We start from the raw sequence: 22,176 nt of genomic DNA on the forward strand, positions 1-22,176 counted from the left end.
AATTTGGCTATTGTTGATAGTGCTGCTATAAACATAGGGGTGCATGTATCACTTCAAATCAGTATTCTTGTATCCTTTGGGTAAATATCTAGTAGTGCAATTGCTGGATCATAGGATAGTTCTGTTTTTAACTTTTTGAGGAAACTGCATACTGTTTTCCATGTTTCATGTTTCAAATTTAGGTCTTTCATTGATTTTTGAATTTATTTTTGTAGCTTGTGTAAGAAAGTGGTCCAGTTTCATTCTTTTCCATGTTGCTGTCCGGTATTCCCAACACTATTTGTTGAAAAGACAGTCTTTATTTCCATTGGATATTCTTTCCTGCTTTGTCAAAGATTAATTGCCTATACTTGTGGGTTCATTTCTGAGTTTTTTGTTCTGTTCCATCGATCTATGTGTTTGTTTTTTGTGCCAGTACCACATTTTCTTGATCGCCACAGCTTTTTAATATAGCTTGAAGTCCAGAATTGTGATACCTCCAGGTTTGCTTTCCTTTTACGAGATTATTTTGGCTATTTAGGGTTTTTTTGTGGTTCTACATAAATTTTAGAATTGTTTGTTCTAGCTCTGTGAAAAATGTTGTTGGTATTTTAAAAAGGATTGCATTAAATGTGTAGATTGATTAGTGGTATATACATTTTAACTATATTGTTCTTCCAATCCATGAGCATGGAACATTTTTCCACTTCTTTGGGTCATCTTCAATTTTTATCATCAGTGTTGTATAATTTTCAGAGTGCAGATCTTTTACCTGTTTGGTTAGATTTATTCCTAGGTATCTTATGGTTTTTGGTGCAATTGTAAATGGAATTGATTACTTGACTGTTCTTTCTGCTACATCAGTATTGGTGTACAGAAATGCAACAGATTTCTGTATGTTGATTTTGTATCTTGTGACTTTACTGAATTCATTTATCAGTTCTAGCATATTTTTGGTGGAGTGTTTTATGTTTTCTATATAGAGTATCATGTCATCTGCAAATAGTAAAAATTTGACTTCTTTTGCCAATTCAGATGCCTTTTATTTCCTTTTGTGTGCTGAGGCTAGGACTTCCAATACTATGTTATATAACAGTAGTGGAAGTGGACATCCGTGTCTTGTTCCTGACAGTAGAGGAAAGTCTCTCAGTTTTTCCCCATTGAGGATGATATTAACTGTAGGTCTTTGATATATGGATGGCCTTTATCATGTTGACATATATACCCTCTATCTCTAATTTGTTGAGGTTTTTTTTATTATCATGAATGGATGTTGTTGAGCTTTGTCAAATGCTTTTTCTGCATCTATTGGAAGGAACGTGTGGCTCTTATTCTTTATTTTATTAATGTGATGTATCACATTTGATTTGTGAATGCTGAACCATCTTGCATCCCGGGAATAAATCCCACTTGATTATGGTGAATGATTCTTTTAATGTACTTTTGGATTCAACTCGCTAGTATTTTATTGAGAATTTTCACATCCACAACACATGCATTTAGAAAAAAATCTGAAAAACAGAGGGAATACTTTGTGTTTACCTTTAGAGTCTTTGTCTAGTAATTCCAATATCTCTGGGACGTTTCTGTTAATTTATTTCATTGAATGAGCCATGTTTTCCTGTTTTATTGTTGTTTATTTGAATGCCTTGTGATTTTTGTTGAAAATTGGGCATTTGGTTATTATAATGTGGTGACTCTGGAAATCAGAGTCTCTCCTCAGGTGTCTTATCTCAGGCTGTCATAACAGTACTGTAGACTGGGGGGGGGGTCTTAAACAAAAGGAATTTATATCTCATATTGTGGAGGCTGGGAAGTCTAAGATCAAGATGCTATTAGGGTTGGGGTCTGTTGAGAGCTCTCTTTGCAAAGGTTACAGTTGGCTGCTTCTCATTGTGATCTCACATGACCTTTATTCGTTCTATGGAGTGGAGAGATATCTCTCCTCCTTTTTGAATAAGGCTTTTAATGTCATCATGAGTGCCCCACTATAATGACACTAATTACATCCCCAAAACCCATCTCCAAATGTCACCTTCAGAATGAATTTGGGGCACTGGATGGAAGATAAAAACATTTAGTTCATAACACCAGGGTTTGCTGAATTTTTTTAAAAAAATGTTGAAGTTTATAGTAGTTCATTTATTTTACAACTTTTCCAAACAATTTTTGTAAAAACTATTCTTTGTCATGTGGGCTTAATGAAATTTATGTTCCCCTAGCTCATGTGTAGCCAATGTATTTACAGAGATTTCTTCTAATATTAGGAGCTCACAGTTGAGAAAAATCAGATTGGATTTGTGCTGGGTCAAATCTTCATGAATTAGCTAGGTTTGCTCTGGGCCTCGACATCAGCTTGAGGGTGAAAGTTCCAGGTCTTCTCGGGGCTTTTCTGAACATCCATTTTTCTCGTGTGTGCAGGCAACGTGGATGGCTTTCTAAGTGACTCCATATATGTATCTGCTTTTGGATACCCTAATTTACCAATGGGTTTCATTCTAGCCTTTCCTCTGGGTCTTAGATGGTCTATTGTAGGTCTCCATCTGGAATCTCTTGCCTCTGCATCTGTGGGCTTGCAGTTCCCCAATAGCTTAATAAACAGTGCTAGCTGCTTTACCTATCTGCATTCCTGGTTAAATGAGAGATAAACAAAACAGTCCTTCAAGTGCCTCACATCCAGGTTTGAACAGAAATGTACAATAAAGTGTACTCTGCTTTCTCCCTCCAGTCAAAGGGGGTACTTGGAGCCAGGTTGCTTCTACTTAAGATTTAGGCTGGTAGCATGCTGTGTGAGTGGTGAGGTGAGGGTAAGCAACACCCCACAACTCTTTCCTGCCATTTGATAATGACTTTTTCTTTATTGAATGTTTCCTCAGGTGCTTTAAATGTTTGTTTGTAATATCTCCTACAAACACAGTTCAGACAGTTTCTGTTTTTTTTTAATGTTTATTTATTTATTTTTGAGAGTGAGAGAGAGAGAGAATGACAATTCCAAGTAGGCTTCATGCTGTCAACACAGAGCCTGATGCAGGGCTCAGTCTCACAGTGAGATCATAACCTGAGCTGACATCAAGAGTTAGACGCTTAACTCACTGAACCACCCACGTGCCTCCCACTTCTTTTTTAAAAATGTTCTCATGGGGGACAAATTGGTGATTTCTCTATTTTGCTCATGTGACTCTGTGAAAATAAACTCTTTTATTATTATCTCTAATAGTTTGTGTGTGTGTGAAAAAATATTTCACTAATTGTTTTTAAAATATTAAGCCAAACTTGCATCCTCACAAAAATCTCACTTATCCATGTTTATAATCCTCTTTATATATTCCTGGACTCAGTTTCTAAGGATTGTGTTAAGGACCCTGTGTGTGTGTGTGTGTGTGTGTGTGTGTGTGTGTATACACACACACATATATATAGAGAGAGGTGATTTCTTTGGGTTTGGGTTTAATCTCAATATATGTTGGCTTCATACAATGAAGTGGAAAAAATATTCCTTCCTATTCTATTTTTTTAAAGAGCTTGTGAAAGATTGGTGTTATTTCTTCTTTTAGTGTTTGGGAGAATACACTAGTGAGGCCATCTGGGCTGGGACTTTCCTTTGTGGAAAGTTTTGAAATTATTATTTCTATTTTTAACTTGAAGTTCTATCCAGAATTTATATTTCTCCTTGAGTTAGTTTTGGAAATTTGTTTCTTTCTTGGAAAGTGTCCATCCCATCAAGATCATTTAAGTTTTTAGCATGCAGTTCTTTACAATATTCTCATAATTTTCAAAATTTCTGTCAGGTTGAGAGTAATATCTCTTCTTTCTTTCTTGATATTAGGAACTTGAATTTTTTTTCTTGCTCAGTCTAACTAAAGGTTTGTCAACTTGGTTGATATTTCCCAAGAAACAGTTACTGACTTATAGATATTCTCTATTTTCCTATATTATATTTCATTTATTTCCATTCTAATTTAATTAGATATTACTCTTAATTTTACCCTTTCTACTTGTTTTGATTTCAGTTTGTATTCCTTTCTCTAGTTTATTAAGGTGCATAATTAGATTATCAATTGGAGGTCTTTCTCAATGTTTTAATTATAGGTATTATGGCTGAAAACATTGCTTTATTAGCATCTAATAGTATTTGGTATATTGTATTTTTGTTTTCATTCATCTCAAAGTATTTCCTAACTTATCTAGTGCTCTCTTCTTTGTCCATTACTTAAGAGTGTTGTTCAATTTTCACAAGTTTGTGTTTTTCACAAATGTCCTTTTTGTGTTGATTTCTAATTTCAATCCATGGTGGTCAGAGGTTATATTTCACATGATTTCAGTTATCTCAAACTTATTGGAACTTGTTTTATATCCTAACATTTGGTCTATCCTGAGAATGTTTCATATGGACTTGTGTGTATTCTGTTCTTGTTGGCTAGAGTGTTCTATACATGTGTGCTACATTTTGTTGTAATATACTGTTCAAGTCTTATTCCCTTGATTATCTTCTGTATAGTTCTGTGTTGAAAGTGAGGCACTGATATCCCCAACTATAATTGCTAAATTATGTATTTCTCCCTTAAATTCTGTATATATCTATTATCTATCTATTATCTCTCTCTCTCATCTATTATCTGTCATCTATCTATCTACCTATCATCTATGTATCTATGTATCTATGTATCTATCTCTCATCTATCTCTCATCTATTTGTTTATCAATCAACCTATATGTTTAGTTATTATGGGTTTCAGGGCTCTGTTTTAAGTACATATATATTTATAATTGTGTATTCTTGATGAATTCACATTTTATCATTAAAGAATGTCTTTCTTTGTCCATAGTGACATTTATGTATAAAGTATGTTTTGTCTGATATTAGTATTAGCCACTCCATCTCTCTTAGTTGCATGGCATATCATTTTTCATCCCTTTAATTTCAATCCATTTGAGTCTTTTAGTCTAAGTTATAATGCTTGTAGACATATAACTAAGCCAAGGTTTCTGTAAATTCTTTTTATTGGTGTTTCTAATCCATATACATTTGAAGTTATATACCTTAATTAAGGTATATCCATTTTGTTATTTATTCTTATGTGTCATCTTTTTTCCATCTTCTCTTCATTATTTTTTTTCTTTTGGTTAAATAAATATTTGACAGTGAACAATATTTTTCTATATTTTTTGAGTTATTTACTTAGAGATTTCCTTGGTCTTAAAATTTTCATTGTACACATTTTTTACCTCCTTGGTTAAATGTATTCCTAGGTATTTTACTTTTTTGATGTCATTTGTAAATAGGATTGTTTTCTTTGTTTCTTTTTCAGATAGTTCATTGTTAGTGTGTAGGAACACAATAGTTTTCTAAGTGTTGGTTTTACACCCTGCAACTTTACTGAATTTAGTAGTTCTAAAGTGTTTTTAAATTTATGTAGAAATTATTTATTTATTTAATTTATTGAGGTATAATTGAAATACAACATAATATTAGTTTCAGTTGTACAATGGAGTGATTTATATTTGTATGCATTGTGAAATGATAACCACCATAAGCCTAGTTTCCTCCCAATTGCTACATGAAGTCATATAATACACACTCCAACAACATTGCCTATAGTCATCATGCTGCACATTACATCTTAATAACTTATTTTATGACTAGATGTTTATACCCTTGACCCCCATTTCCCATTTTGTCCATTCCCCTAAACTCTGTCTCCTCCCTCAACCACTAATCTGTTCTCTGAGTCTATGAATTCAGTTTTGTCTTTTTCAATTTATAGTCAATGGACATTTGGGCTCTTTCCATAATCTGGCTATTATTGATAGCACTATTATAAACATTGGGGCATGTGCACCTTCAAATAGCATTTTTGTATCTTTTGGGTAAATACCTAGTAGTGTAATTGCTGGGTCATAGGGTAGTTCTATTTTTAGGTTTTCGAGGAACCTTTATACTGTTTTCCAGATTGGCTGTACCAGTTTGAATTCCAACCCACAGTTCAAAAGTGTTTCCTTTTCTCTGTGTTTCCTTTTCCTTTTCTCATCACCACATCTGTTGTTTCCTGAGTTGTTCACTTTAGTCATTCTGACAGGTGTGAGGTGGTACCTATTGTGGTTTTGATTTGATTTCCCTGATGATGAGTGATGGTGAGCATCTTTTCATGTCTGTTAGTCATCTGGAGGTCTTCTTTGAAAAAGTGTCTATTAATGTCTTCTGCCCATTTCTTAACTGTATTATTTGTTTTATGGGTGTTGAGCTTGATAAATTCTTTACAGATTTTGTGTACTAACCCTTTATCCAATATGTCATTTGCAAATATCTTCCCCCATTCTATCGGTGCCTTATAGTTTTGTTAATTGTTTCTTTCACTGTGCAGATGGTTTTTACCTTGGTAAGGTCCCAATAGTTCATTTTTTCTAGTTCCTTTATGTGTGAAGTTAGATTGTTTATTTGAGATTTTCTTGTCATCTTGTGGTTTGCATGTATCACTATAAACTTTCTTATTAGAAGTGCTTTCCGTGTACTCCATAGATTTTGGAATATATATTTTTATTTTCATTCGTTTCAAGTTTTTTTTAATATTTTTTCCCATCGATTTCTTTGTTGGTCTTTGGTTGTGCTGTAGCATATTGTTTAACCTTCACATATTTGTGATTTTTCCAGTTTTCTTTCGAAGACGACTGATTTACAGTTTCATACCATTGTGGTCTGAAAAAGTGTTGGATATGATTTCAATATTCTTAAACTTATTAAAACTTGTTTTTGGCCTAATACATGGTCTGTTTTTTGTGCACTTGAAAATAATGTGTACTCTGCTTTTAGATAGAATATTTTGTATATATCTATCAAGCCTATCTGGTCTAATGTGTTGTTTAAGGCTATGCTTCCTTTTATTTTCTGTCTGGATAAACTATCCATTGATGTAAGTCAGGATAAGTCCCCCACTAACATTGTATTGCTGTCAATTTCCCTCTTTAGTTTTGTTAATATTTGCTTTATATATTTAGGTTCTTCTATGTTGGGTGCATACATATTTACAAATGTTATATCTTCTTGCTGGTTTGACTCCTTTTCATTATTCAATGCTCATCTTTGTCTTTTCAAAATAATTTTTAAGTGAAATTTATTGTCAAATTGGTTTCCATACAACACCCAGTGCTCTTCCCAACAGGTGCCCTCCTCAATGCCCATCACCCACTTTCTCCTCCCTCCCACCCCCCATCAACTCTCAGTTTATTCTCAGTTTTTAAGAGTCTTTTATGATTTGGTTTCCTCCCTCTCTAACTTTTTTTTTCCCTCCTCTCCCCCATGGTCTTCTGATAAGTCATCTTTGTCTTTTATTACAGTTTTTATTTTAAAGACCATTTTGTCTGATATGAGTACAGCTACACCAGATTTCTTTTCATTTTCACTTATATGAAACAACTTTTTCGTTCCTTTACTTTCAGTTTATGTGTGTCATTACAATATCCTGTAGGCACTGTATTGATTCATTTATTATTATTATTATTATTGTTATTATTATTATTATTATTATTAAATCCATTTAACTACCCTCTGTGTTTTGATTGGATTAAAAAGGCCCTAAACAGCCAAACAATCTTGAGAAAAAAGAACAAAGCTGAAAGTATTACAATCCCATATTTAAAGATACATTACAAAACTCTAGTAATTAAAACAGTATAGTACTAGCACAAACATAGACACACAGATCAATACAACAGAATAGAGAGCCCAGGAATAAACCTATGCTTATATGGTCAATATGTATATGACAAAGGAAGAAAGAATATACAATGAGGAAAAATATCACTTCAACAAATGGTGTTGGGACAACTGACCACTTTATTAAAACCACTTTCTTAAAACATGCACAAAAAGAAACCTGAAATGGATTAAAGACTTAAATTTTGACCTGAAATCATAAAACCCCAAGGAGAAAACAAAGGCAATAATCTCTTTGACATCAGACATAGTAACATTTTTCTAGATATGTCTCCTCAGGTAAGGGAAATAAAAGCAAAATTAAACTGACAATACATCAAAATAAAATGCTTTTGCACAGCGAAGGAAACCAGCAACAAAACAAAAATACAACCTATTGAATGGGAGAAGATATTTTCAAATGATATATCGGTAAGAGGTTTATATCCAAAATACATGAAAAATGTATGAAACTCAACACCAAAGGGGGAAAAAAAGGCAGAGGACTTGAATGTACATTTTTCAGAAGACATACACATGGCTAATAGACATATGAAAAGATGCTCAACATTATTCATCATAAAAAATGAAAACAAAAAACAATGGGATATCACCTCACACTAGTCAGAATGGCTATAATCAAAAAAGCAAGAAAAAAATGTTGGCAAGGATGTGGAGAAAAAGGAATCTTCATGCACTGTTGATGGGAATGCATACTGGTGCAGCTACCATAGAAAGCAGTATAGAGGTTCTGCAAAAAATTAAAAATAATATTACCATGTGATTCAGTCATTTCACTACTATTTACCCAAAGAATATGAAAACACTAATTCAATAGATATATGCTTTCCTATATTTATTGCATCATTGTTTACGATAACCAAGATATGGAAACAACCCAAGTATCCACCAATAGATGAATGGATAAAGATGTGGTATATTTAGAGACAATGGAATATTACTCAGCCATAAATATGAATGGAATCTTGCCATTCACAACAAATCTGATGGACATAGAAGGTAAAATGCTAAGTAAAATAAGTCAGACAGAGAAAAATACCATAGAATTCCAGTCATATGTAGAATTTAAGAAGGAAACGAAATGAACAAAGAAAAAAAAAGACAAACTAAAAACCACACTTAAATACAGAGAACTGGTGGATGCTAAAGGGGAGGTGAATGGGGGAATGGATAAAACAGATAAAGGGAATTAAGAGTACTGTTATCATGATGAGCACTGGGTAATGTATAGAATTCTTGAATCATTATATTGTATACCTGAAACTAATATAACACTGTATGTTAATTATACTTCAATAATATAAATAAATAAATAAATAAATAAAATCTAGAAAAAAAATAGGTGGGTTGTTTTTCAGTCTGTTGTCTTTGCAATGTCCTGGGGTGGTAGCTTTTCAAGAACACTTTCTCCCATTGGGCCCAGAAACACAAGCTGGCCACCAGTGCCAGGTGTTTAAAGGATACCTGTTGTGTGGACTACATTCACTTACTATATTTTGTGGGGCCATGGAGTGCTTTGGGTCAGGACAGAGCTGCAGAGTTGTGTTGAGCTGCATAACATCTGCCAGCCAGTCTTGGTGGGGTCGGGCTTCAGGGAAACTATGCTAGGGCACAGTCTTCTGCTGGGTTTGATAGGAGTGAGGCAACACAGAGAGTACAGGAGTGAGGAAAACAACACAAGGTAGAGGGAGAGCACAAAAAGTGGCCCTTGCCAGTTCTCCCATAGCCAGAGAGAGTTCCAATAGATTCCAGCCCCTCTGGCAGATGCTTTAACTTTAACCAATATACCTTTTTTGTATATGGTTTAAGCACTTTTCCACCTGCTGCTTTTGAGCTGAATATTGGGGTGACTTGGTGAATGAGCTCCAGAGGGGAAGTCTCAGTTTCCTACGGCCTTTCTTTCTCTTTGACATAAGCTCTATTAGTTACCAAGCCAGAGTTTTTTGGGGCTTATCTCTCCAGTGTGCCTGGTGTGGAGCTTGAATCCCTGTTCCTTGGGAATGTACTCTATATCTGTGAGATCCTTCCACTTGTGGATTAATTCACTAAACGTGAGCTAATGTGGAAGAGCTCAGGAATTAAGAAGTTCAGCTAGTTTTCAGGTCTTTTTCAGAGAGGACTGTTCTATATGCAGTTACAGATTTGGTGTGTCTGTGGGAGTAGATAAAATCAGGGTCTTCTTTACTGACATCTTGAACTGCCACCTCTTAACAGGTGTTTTCTTTATTTTTCTTTTAGTGGAGTCTCTGGGGTCTTCTATATATATAAGATTATATCATCAGCAGTTATAATTTTACTTTTTCCTTTAGTGTTTAAATAGTTCTTACCTCTTTTCTTACTTTATTGCTGTGGCTAGAACTTCCAGTACTGTGTTGAATAGTAGTGGTGAGAGTGAGAATATTACCTTGTTTCTGATCTTAGAGGACAAGCTTTCAAATTCTCATTATGGAATATAATGTTAGGTGTAGGGTTATATATAGCTTTCATTATATTGAAGTACATTCCTTTTATATACAATTTCTTGAGAATTATATCATAAAAGGATATTGAATTTGTTAAATGGATTTTCTGCATCTATGAAGAATATTATATAGGTTTTATCTTTCATTTTATTAATATGGTATATCACTTTATTGATTTGTAAATGTTGAACCATCTCTGCATCCCAGGGATGAATCCTACTTGATCATGGGGTATAATTGTTTTAATATGCTGTCAAATTCAATTTGCTGGTATTTTATTGAGAATTTTTGCATCTATATTCATCAGGAATATTGGTCTATAGTTTTCTCGCTTTTTCCTTATCTGTTTTTGGTATCAGGATAATGCTTGGCCTTGTAAAATGAATTTAGGAATGTTTTCTCCTCCTCAATTTCTTGGAAGAGTTTGAAAAAAACTGGTGGTTAATTCTTTAAATGTTTGTTAGAATTCACCAGTAAAATCACTAGATTCTTCCCTTTATTTCTCTTTCTTTCTTTCTTTCTTTCGTTCTTTCCTTCTTTCTTTTTCTTTTCTAATTGTATATCTATATATATTTGTATAATTACTGACCTTTTATGGTTCCATACAAGCTTTAAGATTGTTCTAGTTCTGTGAAAAATGCTGTTGGTATTTTGATAAGGGTTGCATTAAATGTGTAGATTGCTTTGGGTAGTATAGACATTTTGACAATATTTCTTCTTCCAATCCGTGAGAATAGAATGTTTTTCCATTTCTTTGTGTCCTCTTCATTTTTTTAAATCAATTTTTTGTAGTTTCAGAGTACAGATCTTTTACCTGTTTGGATAGGTTTATTCCTAGGTATCTTATGGTTTTTGGTATAATTATGGGTTTTATGAAATTGTAATGGGATTATTTTCTTAATTTCCCTTTCTGTTCCTTCATAATTAGTATACAGAAATGCAACAGATTCTATATATTAATTTTGTATCCTGAGACTTTACTGAACTCATTTATTGAGATACCATTTTCATCTACTTAATTGTTCAAAAAATTAATTGGATATTTTAATGATGAGAGTGTGGGACATTCCATACTCCTTAAACTTTTTTTAAAAAGTTTACTTATTCATTTTTGAGAGAGAGAGAGAGAGAGAGAGAAAGAGAGGTGGGGAGAGAGAGAGCAGGAGAGGGGTAGAGAGGTAGGGACACACAGAATCCTAAGCAGGCTCTGTCCTGTCAGTGAAAAGTCCAAGTGGGGCTCAAACTCATGAAATGTGTGATTATGACCTGAGCCCAAATCAAGAGTTAGATGCTGAATTGACTGAGCCACCCATGTGCCCCTCCATATTACTTAAACTTTTAATGAGAATAAAAATTCTTATAACCCATTATGGAAAAAAGTATGCTATTTATAACCTACATTGCTAGTTCTAAGAATTTATGTACAGGTACATGTGTGTGAAAACATATGTATAAAATATTAATTTAAACAATGTTTAGCAGCAAAAAATTATAAACAAAATGACAGGATATTCCTATAACAGTATATCATGCAGATATTAAAAAGAATAAAGTGAACTTTTGTGTTTCAATGTCCTGATATATATAAGGAAATAAAAATGGAGATCAATGTGAATATCATCGAACTAATAATGTAGGAAAAGTAAAAGGGAGAGAGAGAGAGAGAGAGAGAGAGAGAGAGAGAGAGAGAATCTAACATCTCTATCTGGAAGAACGCCAACAAGTTGATCATGGTGTCACTTTTATGGAAGAGAATTACGGATAGAAAATCATCTCAATAGGAAAGCACTAAATTCCATTATACATTTAGTTTTCGTTTTTTTGATCATATGCATGAATTACTTTAACATTTTTAAATGGAAAAAATAGAGATTCAAGTACTGCATGGAAACATAGGTTGACCTCATTAGCATGCAAAGAAAAAAAATTCTTAGCATTTGTAAAATCCAGTGTGAATTAGTAAAGTACTGTGATTGTTAAAAATGGATAAAATCTAGATTTCCTTAATAGCAATATCACTTTTATACATATAAGATCATGGGAGGAATTTTCTTGGCTTCACTTTGTTAGGAGAGCTATGTTCACTTTTGATATATAATGAGAAAAGGAACAGCATAAACATTTCTTAAACCTGGAAACTCATGAAGAGCTACATATACATTTTCTCATTTAATCTGCCCAACAGATTTAGTGGTGGGTACTATTATTTTTATTTTTAAAACGTAGAAATTGTGACACTGAAAATTTAAACAACTTGTTCAAATTCAAAAAGCCAAAGCGTGAGGGTTTCTAACCACTTTGACACACTACCTCCAGAAGATATTGACAAAAACTAGTTTTCCAGATGATTGCACTGGAAATAGTGAAGGCTTGGAACCCAGAAATGGTAGTAATGCCATAAAGACCTCCTTTTGAATATTTCAAAGGTCATCCTTTGATAGTTGGGCTACATATGCTCTGCTAGATCAAGGGGACAGAATTGGTGCTCATGGGACCCATAGAAATTTTACTGAGATAGAGGACCCCTGAGTTTTGTCAGATTTATCCCTCACCCTCTGATATGAAAATATCTTACCAATAAATCAAGAGAACCTGCAACTTGTTGCTTGTTAGGTCTAATGATCATAATGTAATTAATGTAATGGACCAGTGTGATATCTTGTGGAAGAGAAAGGTGATCAAGATTCTTGCAGATGAAATTATGGCAAAAGGCTAAAGAGTTGACATACGCCTGACATAAGACAGTGAAGGTGTATTTCTAGTTTGGGCAGCTGAAAGCAAACTACTTCCAGTGGTCTATATTAACAGATTTGGAGGAGAAAAACGCATTTGTCAGAAACAATAGCTGTATACCAAGTATGAGGGGTTGTGTTAATTTGCTCAAGCAATGAAAACACACCTAGTACAGCTGCTGCAATTGGAGTCACCACCTGGTTAAGCTTATGATAATCCACTTTCACTCTCCAAGATCTATTTGTTTTCTGCATGGGTCACATAGGTGAGTTGAATGGGGATGTGGTGAGAATTAAAATTCCTGCATCCTTTAAGTCCTTGATGGTGGCAATAATCTCTGAATCCCTATAGAAATATATTATTGCTTTTGGTTTATTATTTGGTTTATATGTCCTAGGTAAAGACAAGTTCTAGCAGTTTCTACTTGTTTTATCTTAATAGCCCTCACTCCACAGGTTATAGAACCACAATAGTGATTCAGTCAGTTGCTGAATATGTCTCTTCCAATCAGGCATTCTGGAACTGGGGAAATAACCACAGGATGGGTCTGAGGACCTACTGGACCAAGTGAAATAGACCTGAGTTAAATTTAAATTGATCACATGACCTCCATAAGTCTATACTCTGATTGGTGGATCACAATAACATTTTGAGTCTCCTAATATTAGTGTCAGTACAGAGCCAGTGTCTTATAATACCCCCAAAGTATGGTATTTCATTTCCCTCAATGCAGTCACCCTGGAAAAAGGCTGAACGAAAAATTAATAGTATAAATTTCTGTAAGAGTCTGAGGATCCTTCCTCAAGGGGATGAAGCCTCTCTTTATTCAAGGTGTTCTGGATCAGGAAACTGGCACATTTCTGGGGACAGACTGAGGGATTGTGACTCTGCTTTTCTAATTCAAATTAGACTTCAGTTTGCTTGACCTGGAACTCTTCTACTTATATGGTTCAAGTAAGAATTACTAGACTGCCATACTTTTACTTCTAAGGACACTACAATCATCTAGCCAATGCCATAAGTCTCTGTGAGTCAGACTCTTCTGAATACTGCTTTGACTCTGCTGTCCTTTACAGTAACCATGCCCATATTTCCTTTAAGTGCTATCACTTGGCCCCTGACACCCTGGGATTCAATTATTTCCATTATTTCAAGGTTTCTCAATTCAGTTAGCAGCAATTCTCACTCTACTTTCTAGCCTATGGACAAGAATAACCACAGAATCCTTCAAAGATTCTAGGACTCTACTCACAAATTTTTTGTGAAGGGTGTGTCCTCTGGACCACCTTGGAGTGAGTGAGAATGTCTTAAATGATAAATCCATTCTACCTTTAAGATAGCCAAGCCTTTGAATCCTTTCTTTGACCTTATACCAAGTCAAGTCACCAGTCAACTTCATTTAGTATAGGCTATCTTTTGGTCTATGTTTTTGTCAATGAGCCAAATTACTGGATATTTTCTAACTTCCCAAACTGCAGCAGAATCCAGAATCTCTGCTTAGTGGGTTCATATATGAAAATTTGGCCTGATCTAACTTTATGTTCCTTCTACCATTTCCCCACACTCGTTTTTTTTATAAGTTCTTTTGGAGTATAGCTGATACGCAATGTTACATTAGTTTCAAGTGTACGACATAGTGATTCAACATCTCTATACTTTATGTTATGTTCCCCACAAGCATAGCTACCATCTGTCACCATAAAATACTATTTAATATCATTGACTATACTGTTCCTTTATTCCTGTTACTTATTTCTTCCCAAACTGGAAAACTGTACCTCTCATACCTCTTTACCCATTTTGCCTGTCTTACCATCCTATTTCCCCTGGAAACTATCAGTTTGTTCTCTGTATTTATGGGTCTGAATCTGCTTTTTGCTTGTTTATTTGTTTCTTTTTTTAGATTTTACATATGAGTATTTGTATTTCATATGGTGTTTGTCTTTCTCTAACTTATTTCAGTTAGCATAATACCCTCTAGGTCCATTGATGTTGCAAATGGCAAGATCTCATCCTTTTTTATAGCTATGTAATATTACACACACACACACACACACACACACACACACACATCTTTTTTACCCATTCATCTATCAAAAGATGCTTAGGTTGCTTTCATACCCTGGCTATTATAAATGCTACAAAAAACATGGGGAAGCATATTTTTTGAATTAGTGCTTTTATTTTCTTTGGGGGAAATGCCCATTATTAGAATCAATAAATCATATAGTATTTCTGTTTTTAATTTTTCTGAGGAACCTCCATACAGTTTTCCACAATGGCTGTACCAATTTAACTTTCCACCAATACTGCATAAGAGTTACTTTCTCCTCACATCCTCACCAATACTTTTTATTACTTGTCTTTTTGATTTTAGCCATTTTGATAGGTAGAAGGCCATGTCTCATTGTGGTTTTGATTTGCATTTCCCTGATGATTAGTGATGTTGAATATCTTTTCACGTGTCTATTGGCCATTTGTATGTCTTTGGAAAAATGTCTATTCAGTTCCTCTGCCCATTTGTGTGTGTGTGTGTGTGTGTGTGTGTGTGTGTGTGTGTTGAGTTGTTTTGGCTGTTTATATGTTTGTTTATTAAACTCTTATTGGATATATAATTTGGAAATATCTTCTGTCGTTCAGTAGTTTGCCTTTGTTTTTTTTTTTATGGTTTCTTTTGCTGTGCAAAATCTTTTTAATACTAAAATTTGTATGGAACCACAAAATACCCTGAATAGCCAAAGCACTCTTGATAAAGAAGAACAAACTGGAGGTATCACAATCTGATTTCATGATATGCTACAAACATGTAGTAATCAAAACAGTATGTGACTGGCACAAGATAGACACATAGATCAATGGCATAGAATAGAGAGTCTAGAAATAAACCCATGCTTATACGGCCAGTCAATCTATGACAAAGGAGGCAAGAATATACAATAGCAAAAGAGTCTCATCAATAAATGTTATTGGGAAAACTGGACAGCTACATGCAAAAGTATGAAACTGGACCACTTTATAATACCATACAGAAAAATAAACTCAAAATGGATTAAAGATCTATATGTGAGATATGAAGCCATAAAAATCCTAGCAGAAAACATAGGCAGTAATCTCTTTTATATCGGTCATAGCAACATTTTTCTAGATATGTCTTCTAAGGCAAGGGAAACAAAAGCAAAAATAAACTATTGAGACTACATTTACCCATGCTTTTCCCCTATTTCCCCTATTTCTTCTGGTATAAATTGGAAATATCATGTACTTCTTTTGGAATGTGGTGTTCTCTTTTCGTTGACCACACTTTTTACCTCACCTTTTGGAGCCTGTTGTGACTTAAGTCTAGTCTTAGATGTAGAACCAAAAATGAGGGGGAGTGGATGGTTTTTGGGGAGAACCATCAGTGTCTTGTAAGCCAACTATCTCAGGGGAGCCATTACAGTTTCCTCAGGCAAAACAGGTTTAATCTCTTCAGACAGGGGTGGAGAGGCTGCTCTTACTGGCAAAGTAGACACATTAGAATTTACAGACTCTGTGTCTCCAGCTACATCATTCTTCCCACATGTCCTCATTCCAACTCTCAGGATTCCGATCTTTCCCAATGTCCTCATTTAAGAGGAGATATCCAGAGAGTTGGAAATTTAATTTGTGTTATAATTTAGCCACTTGCAGGATGAAACACTTGGTTTGATTTTCAGCACTGCCGTCTCTGCGGCTGCAGATGAGTTTCTTTCAGGGCATACATAGAAGCTTTCAGTCATTTATGTGTTGCTTCAGCTGGGAATTTGAATCCCTGAACTTACACTCTTCATTTCCTACTGTACCCAGTGCAGTTAGGGGCAGCCAATCAATGTCACTATACTTGTTAGTTTGACAAAATTTTTCTAAGTTATCAAATACATGGTTACTCAAAGTCTTGCCTCTCAAGAGTATGTGATTAAGATTGTCCAATAGTATTTTGTTCATTTTTCTTAGAGCTTCTGTTTCCTTTATTCATGATCTATTTTTTTTTAACCAACATGCAGATTTTAATGAAGATGTTACTTGAAAGAAGTTCATTTCAACACAGTATAGTTTTAATTAGGTAAGCTTAAAGCTCTTTCTCCATGCTTTATTCCCCTCCAAATTTGTATATTTATTTATTTATTTATTTATTTATTTATTTATTTATGTATGTATTTATTTATTTATAATTTAACATTATTTTTTTATTTTTTAAAATTTACATCCAAATTAGTTACTATATAGTGAAACAATGATTTTAAGAGTAGATTCCTTAATGCCCTTCACCCATTTAGCCCATCCTCCCTCCCAAAACCCCTCCATCAACCCTCAGTTTGTTCTCCATATTTATGAGTCCCTTTTGTTTTGTCCCCCTCCCTGTTTATATTATTTTTGTTTCCCTTCTATTATGTTCATCTGTTTTGTCTCTTAAAGTCCTCATATGAGAGAAGTCATATGATTTTTGTCTTTCTCTCACTGACTAATTTCACTCAGCATAATACCCTCCAGTTCCATCCATGTAGTTGCAAATGGCAAGATTTCATTCTTTTTGATTGCTGAGCAATACTCCATTGTATCTATATACCACATCTTCTTTATCCATTCATCCATCGATGGACATTTGGGCTCTTTCCATACATTGGCTATTGTTGATAGTGCTGCTATAAATATGGAGGTGCATGTGACCCTTTGAAACAGCACACCTGTAACTCTTGGATAAATGCCTGGTAGTGCAATTGCTGGGTCGTAGGGTAGTTCTACTTTTAGTTTTTTTGAGAAACGTCCATACTGTTTTCCAGAGTGGCTGCACCAGCTTGCATTCCTGCCAACAATGCAAAAGAGATCCTCTTTTCCACATCCTTGCCAACATCTGTTGCCTGAGTTGTTACTGTTAACCATTCTGACAGGTGTAAGGTGATATCTCATTGTGGTTTTTATTTGTATTTCCCTGGTGATGAGTGATGTTGAGCATTTTTCCATGTGTTGGTTGGCCATCTGGATGTCTTCTTTGGAGAAGTGTCTATTCATGTCTTTTGCCCATTTCTTCACTGGATTATTTGTTTTTTGGGTGTTGTGTTTGATAAGTTCTTTGTAGATTTTGGATACTAACCCTTTATCTGATACGTCGTTTGTAAATATCTTCTCCCATTCTGTCGGTTGCCTTTTAGTTTTGCTAATTGTTTCCTTTGCTGTGCAGAAGCTTTTTATTTTGATGAGGTCCCAGTCATTCATTTTTGGTTTTGTTTCCCTTGCCTCCAGAGATGTGTTGAGTAAGAAGTTGCCACAGCCAAGGCCAAATAGGTTTTTGCCTGCTTTCTCCTCAAGGATTTTGATGGCTTCCTGTCTTACCTTGAGGTCTTTCATCCACTTTGAGTTTATTTCTGTGTATGGTGTAAGAAAGTGGTCCAGGTTCATTCTTATGCATGTCACTGCATGTCACTCCCAGCATCACTTGCTGAAGAGACTGTCTTTATGCCATTAGATATTCTTTCCTGTTTTGTCAAAGATTAGTTGTCCATACGTCTGTGGGTCCAATTCTGGGTTCTCTATTCTATTCCATTGATCTGAGTGTCTGTTCCTGTGCCAGTACCATACTGTCTTGATGATTACAGCTTTGTAGTACGGCTTGAAGTCTGGGATTGTGACGCCTCCTGCTTTGGTTTTCTTTTTGAAGATTGCTTTGGCTATTTGGAGTCTTTTCTGGTTCCATACAAATTTTAGGATTATTTGTTCTAGCTCTGTGAAGAATGCTGGTGTTACTTTGATAGGGTTTGCGTTGAATATGTAGATTGCTTTGGATAATATAGACATTTTTTTTTGAAATTCAAAAACAAATTTATTATAATGAAGGTACATAAAACCATTTACTAATTATATAACAAAGACCAAAAAAAAAAAAAAAAACCTTTGAGTTCTCAATCATGGTCACAAAACAGGTTCTGAATTAATTCAAAACAAGCAATATGTTGTGAATATTCGATTTACAGAATAATTTAAAAAGTAAGACTAGGGAGACTTGACATTCACCACTCCACCCTTCTAGATGACTTTTCCTTGTTCCCCAGTGTGGGACAACTTTGTCTTCTCTTAGGCAGATGTAAAGCTTGAAGAAACTGTGGGTGGCTACCATTACCAGCCCACAATTGTCCTACCATGGCAGGTCTGTTTCTACTGCTGGACTGAGGGAGATATCCCATGGCATTGCAGTAGGGAATGCAGAATGTTTTTTCCCCCCTAAGAAAATGATGCTATAAATGAGGCTAAATTATACATTTTAACAATATTTGTTCTTCCTATCCAGGAGCATGGGATCTTTTTCCATTTCCTTGTATCTTCTTCAATTTCTTTAATCAGCTTTCTATAGTTTTCAGTGTATAGATTTTTTACCTCTTTGGTTAGATTTATTCCTAGGTATTTTATGGTTTTTGGTGCAACTGTAAATGGGATTGATTCCTTGATTTTTCTTTCTGTCGTTTCATTGTTGGCAAATAGGAATGCAACCGATTTCTGTGCACTGATTTTATATCCTGCAACTTTGCTAAATTCATGAATCCGTTCTAGCAGTGTTTTGGTGTAAACTTTTGGGTTTTCCATATAGAATATCATGTCATCTGTGAAGAGTGAAAGTTTGACCTCCTCCTGGACGATTTGGATGCCTTTTATTTCTTTGTGTTGTATGATTGCAGAGGCTAAGACTTCCAATATCATGTTGAATAACAGTGGTGAGAGTGGACATCCCTGTCTTGTTCCTGACCTTAGGGGGAAAGTTCTTAGTTTTTCCCCATTGAGGATGATATTAGTGTTGGGTCTCTCGTATATGCCTTTTATCATCTCGAGGTATGCTCCTCTATCCCTACTTTCTTGAGGGTTTTTATCAAGAAAGGATGCTGTATTTTGTCAAATGCTTTCTCTGCATCTATTGAGAGGATCATATGGTTCTTGTCCTATCTTTTATTGATGTGATGAATCACATTAATTTTTTTGCAGACATTGACCAGCCCTGCATCCCAGGCATAAATCCCACTTGGTTGTGGTGAATAATTTTTTTAATGTATTGTTGGATCCAGTTGGCTAATATCTTGTTGAGGATTTTTGCATCCATATTCTTCAGGGAAATTGGTCTACAATTCTCCTTTTTTAGTAGGGTCTCTGTCTGGTTTTGGAAACAGGGTAATGCTGGATTCATAGAAAGAGTTTGGAGGTTTTCCTTCCATTTCTATTTTTTTTGGAAGAGTTTCAATAGAATAGGTGTTAACCCTTCCTTAAATGTTTGGTAGAATTCCCCTGGAAACCCATCTGGCCCTGGACTCTTGTTTTTTGGCAGATTTTTGATTACTAATTTGATTTCCTTACTGGTTATGGGTCTGGTCAAATTTTCTATTTCTTCCCTTTTCAGTTTTGGTAGTGTATATATTTCTAGGAATTTGTCCATTTCTTCCAGATTGCCCATTTTGTTGGCATATAATTGCTCATAATATTCTCTTATTATTGTTTTTATTTCTGTTGTTTTGGTTGTGATTTCTCCTTTTTCATTCTTTTTTTTTTTTCAACGTTTATTTATTTTTGGGACAGAGAGAGACAGAGCATGAACGGGGGAGGGGCAGAGAGAGAGGGAGACACAGAATCGGAAACAGGCTCCAGGCTCTGAGCCATCAGCCCAGAGCCCGACGCGGGGCTCGAACTCACGGACCGCGAGATCGTGACCTGGCTGAAGTCGGACGCTTAACCGACTGCGCCACCCAGGCGCCCCTCCTTTTTCATTCTTGATTTTACTTATTCGGGTCCTTTCCTTTTTCTTCTTGATCAAACTGGCTAGTGGTTTTTCAATTTTGTTAATTCTTTCAAAGAACCAGCTTCTGGTTTCATTGATCTGTTCTACTGTTTGGTTTTTTTTTTTGTTTCGATAGCATTAATTCCTGCTATAATCTTTATTATTTCCTGTCTTCTGCTGTTTTTAGGTTTTATTTGCTGTTCTTTTTCTAGCTCCTTAAGGCGTAAGGTTAGGTTGTGTATCTGAGATCTTTCTTCCTTCTTTAGGAAGGCCTGGATTGCTATATACTTTCCTCTTATGGCCACCTTTGCTGCATCCTAGAGGTTTTGGGTTGTGGTGCTATCATTTTCATTGACTTACATATACTTTTTATTTTCTTCTTTAACTGCTTGGTTAGCCCATTCATTCTTTAGTAGGATGTTCTTCAGTCTCCAAATATTTGTTACCTTTCCAAATTTTTTCTTGTGGTTTATTTTGAGTTTCATAGCATTGTGATTTGAAAATATGCGCAGTATGATCTCAATCTTTTTGTACTTACTTAGGGCTGATCTGTGTCCCAGTATCTGGTCTATTCTGGAGAATGTTCCATGTGCACTGGAGAAGAATGCATATTCTGCTGCTTTAGGATGAAATGTCCTGAATATATCTGTTAAGTCCATCTGGTCCAATGTGTCACTCAGAGCCATTGTTTCCTTGTTGATTTTTTGATTAGATGATCTGTCCATTGCTGTGAGTGTGGTGTTGAAGTCTCCTAGTATTATGATATTACTATCGATGAGTTTCTTGATGTTTGTGATTAATTGATTTATATATTTGGGTGCTCCACATTTGGTGCATAAATGTTTACAATTGTTAGGTCTTCTTGGTCTATAGACGCCTTGATTATGATATAATGCCTTTCTACATCTCTTGATACTGTCTTTATTTTAAAGTCTAGATTGTCTGATATAAGTATGGCTACTCTGGCTTTCTTTTGTTAACCATTAGCATGATAGATGGTTCTCCATCCCCTTATTTTCAATCTGTAGGTGTGTTTAGGTCTAAAGTGGGTCTCTTGTAAACAGCATATAGATGGGTCTTGTTTTCTTATCCATTCTGTTACCCTATGTCTTTTTATTGGAGCATTGAGTCCATTGACGTTTAGAGTGAGTACTGAAAGATATGAATTTATTGCCATTATGATGCTTGTAGAGATGGATTTTCTAGTGGTGTTCTCTGGTCCTTTCTAATCTTTTGTTGCTGTGTGTGTGTGTGTGTGTGTGTATTCATCTTTTCTTCCCTCAGGAAGTCCCCCTTAAAATTTCTTGCAGGGATGGTTTAGTGGTCGCAAACTCCTTTAATTTTTGTTTGTCTGGGAAACTTTTTCTCTCTCCTATTTTGAATGACAGCCCTGCTGGGTAAAGAATTCTTGGCTGCATATTTTTCTGATTCATCACATTCAATATATCCTGCCACTCCTTTCTGGCCTACCAAGTTTCTGTGGATAGGTCTGCTGCAAACCTGATCCGGCTTCCCTTGTA

General features: G+C 35.0%; 1 long non-coding RNA gene across 1 annotated transcript; it reads right to left on the minus strand.

Annotated features, from left to right (window-relative positions):
- Window positions 1-700: 700 nt before the first annotated feature.
- Window positions 701-19,355, minus strand: LOC123596718. Its single transcript, XR_006711823.1, has 2 exons — window positions 19,273-19,355; window positions 701-751 (listed from the first exon to the last, which is right to left on the minus strand). It is a non-coding gene; the product is annotated as an uncharacterized LOC123596718 (long non-coding RNA).
- Window positions 19,356-22,176: the final 2,821 nt, after the last annotated feature.

Source organism: Leopardus geoffroyi, chromosome C1, assembly GCF_018350155.1.
Source record: "Leopardus geoffroyi isolate Oge1 chromosome C1, O.geoffroyi_Oge1_pat1.0, whole genome shotgun sequence".
Taxonomy (NCBI): domain Eukaryota; kingdom Metazoa; phylum Chordata; class Mammalia; order Carnivora; family Felidae; genus Leopardus; species Leopardus geoffroyi.